Source organism: Monodelphis domestica, chromosome 7 (genome assembly GCF_027887165.1).
Source record: "Monodelphis domestica isolate mMonDom1 chromosome 7, mMonDom1.pri, whole genome shotgun sequence".
Classification (NCBI taxonomy): Eukaryota; Metazoa; Chordata; class Mammalia; order Didelphimorphia; family Didelphidae; genus Monodelphis; species Monodelphis domestica.
The window spans coordinates 262432171-262435558 of record NC_077233.1 but is presented as its reverse complement, the minus strand read 5'-3'; positions in this window follow the sequence as shown (position 1 = coordinate 262435558).

Genomic DNA, 3388 nt, shown 5'->3' with positions numbered 1-3388 from the left:
TCCACTCACAAACCTCAGTTGTACTCTATTAACAATGCACAGGAATCTTGTACAGAGAGTAAGCAGACACTTAACATCCCAGGGTAGTAAGCCACATATATAGTTTCCAAGGCCAGGCAGTTGTGATTTAGTGTCTTGCCCAGGGTGACAGAGCTATGAAGTATCTGAGGTCAAATTCAAACCCAAGACCTCCAATTTCCAGACCTGGATCTCTATCTACTGAGCCACCTAGCACATCTAAAGTAGCATCTTTTACAGGAAGCCTTTCCCACCCCACCCCCTTAATTCCAGTATGTTCCTTTTATTTTTTCCCTATTGATGCTAAATATATTTTATTTTGTACATATTTGTTTATATTTTGCCTTTCCCTTAGATTATAAATTCTTTGCCATTTTTTTGTTTTCCAGAGCTTTTCACAATGTCTGACACATAATAGGCATTTAATAAATATTAATTTTTGATTGATTCCTTGATGAGCACAGCTTCTATTTTAAATAGATGCTTCCACTGCTAAACTGAGCTAATTCATAATGTTCTTAGCTCCATCATAAGTGGTGATAAGAAGACCTGAGTTCAAAGGCTACTGGGAACATCAAATAAGATAATATTTGTGCTATGCAAACCTTAAAGTACTATATAAATGCTAGCTGTTGTTATTATTATTATTGCTAGGTACATTGTCTCAACCAGGCTAGTCAATCTTCTGGATGGATTTTTTTGATTCTCTGCTTCCAAGATGTTCCTCTATTCAAGTGGGCTTATTCCTTGACAGCAACTATAGTATCTGTCACTCCCAGCTTCAGGCTTAACTGACACCTCCAGCTAAAGAAGTTATTATGTGTTTTTTTTTAAAGGCAACATCTTTTATCCTAAAGTTGTCAAAAATTCTCTCCAACTTTTCCTTGATGCATGATTTGTCTTCTCTTCTATCCCTCAGTAACAACAGGTCTCAAAGCAGAGCAGTTTCTTCGGTCTTTTTTCATATTCTTCTCAGAAGCAAGCCAGAATGGAATTTATTCTCTTTTTTCCATCTTCTTCTCAGCAGGAAGTGGCAGTAGAGAACACTCTAGTCTCTCATTGGCCAACCATCTGCCTGGCCACACGTGACAGTGTAGAGAAAAAGAATTCAGAGTTCTGAAATCTGTTTTTTGACCCTTCTCTTCTCCTCTATAATGGTTCTTGCTTCAGTCATTATGTTCTCTCTACAAACTGCCTCATCTTAACTTATATCTAGTAAACAAATTCTCATCTTTTGTCAATAATCAGGTAAATTACTTTTGTCCAAAAAATCATAGAACATGTTGCTCTAGAGTTCATATTTCTCCATTTATTAAAGTAAAAGTTCTCCAGTTCTTCACATGAAAATGTCTAAAGCTGAGTGTTTTCTGCATTTCTTCATCAGAAAGGTTCTAAATTCTATCATATGATCAACTGCTTTCTTAAACTATAACCCTTAGGCAGACTCACCTCAGAAGCCATCTCTTTTAGAATTCTAATTCAGTGACTTCCCAGTTATGTGGAGTGTTAAGGATAACACCTGGACATCGCCATGTTAAGTTCCGATAGGTATTTCATAACCATTTTATCCAAAAAGAAATACATTATCTCCCTAGAACCTCCCCTTCCTCCAAAGGAATGCATGGAGCGTCCAGAGAGGATTAGCACCTCAACTACGAGGGCTTGCCATTTTAAAACCCTTCCCAGTCTAGCTTGAGCCTCTCTTTCCAGGCTTATTTCACATTAGTCCCTTTTGTCATCTCGGCTTCAGTAATTCTGATCTGTTCCCCAAACTTTGAATTCCAGCTTCAGTCTCAGTGCAGACTGTCATCCCCTGACTTCTCATCTCCACCTTAGGATCCCTAGCTTTCTTTAAGGCTCAACTCTTGCGCCACCTCCTACAGGAAGCCTTAAAAAAAACCCTAACTTTCTGTCTTAGAAGAGTTCTAACGCAGAAAAATGTTAAGGTTTAGGCAATTGTGGTTAAATGACTTGCCTAGTGTCATGCAGTCAGGAAATGCCAACCCAGCCCTCCTGACTCCAAGTCTGGCACTCTATCCACTATGCCACCTAGATGTCCCACTACAGGAGGCTTTTTCTGATCCTCCGACTTGTTAGCAGTGTCTCCCCCCTTGAATTATATACATATCTATAATATTATATATTATAATGGTACATGCCCTCAGTTGAATGTAAGCTCTTTGAGGACAGAGACTATTTTTCATTTTCTGTTTGTATTCTTTGCACATTACACCTCAACCTGCACAAAGCAGGTATGTTCACAAATGCTTGTTGGATTGGATTAGTTAGAAATGGATTGGAAGCCATCTGGTGCTCTGAAGAGGTGCACTTTCCCACTAAACCCTCCTGTTCATGTTCCAGAGTCCCTGTCTCCCCCTACACCCCTACAATTGTTGTTATTGTTCATCCTTCATTCTTGCTTTCGAAGAAGACCAATGACGCCAGGGAGTGATGTCTTGACTTAAGTTCAAATTGGATTTAAGTGAAGCAAAATTGCCCAAAGTCACCAGCCTCACTTTCTCTAAGAGTCATTGAAGTCCAATGGCAAGAGAAAAGTCAGGATGACTGGTAATGGCCCACCATGCAGTGGATGACCGTGCCATCTTCAGTGTCTGACCACACAATGAAGGGTGACTTTTCTGATATTTTTCCCCAGGAGAGGGTTAGTTCTGGTATGAAAACTTGAAGGAGAGTGTGTGGGGCCAAGCAGATTTGGACTTCTTTTGCTTACAGGCAAACGCATGCTTGTAAATGCTTAATAATTGCTCTCTTTGAGGGGGGGATATATGCAAGATATATATATGTACATTCTCTACTTTAATCTCCATTATTAACCTTTTCTCCATCACTTTCTTAAGTCTAGGCAAAATCAATAAACCAATAAATCAAGCTCTGATTTATAGCATTTGCCATCTTCTGATGTATCAATGTTCCCATCACTTTTAGCTGGCTCTATCATAACCCTCAATGTGATCTTAGGGCAAGTCACTTCCTCTCTGTAGGCCTTCACCTATAATTTCCCCATCTATAAAATGTAGGGACTAAAATGGATCATCTCTAAGACTCCATGTATCTCTAACATCCTAGAATTCATTCCTTTAGCAGAGATTCCTGTCCTTGGTTTGTGAACTTGTTTTTAAACATATTCTGATCATTGTATTTCAACATACCTGGTTTCTTTTGTAATCCTATCTTATTTTTATGCATTTAAAAACATGAGGAGTCCACAGGTTTAATAGATTGTCAAAGGATGATATAACACTGAAAAAGATTCTGAAACCCTGCTTTATTTAGCATTTCCAATAAAAGTTTGAGTTGAAAGGTTCTATTAAATCTCTTTTTTTTTTCACTTGACAGTTGAGTCAGCTTG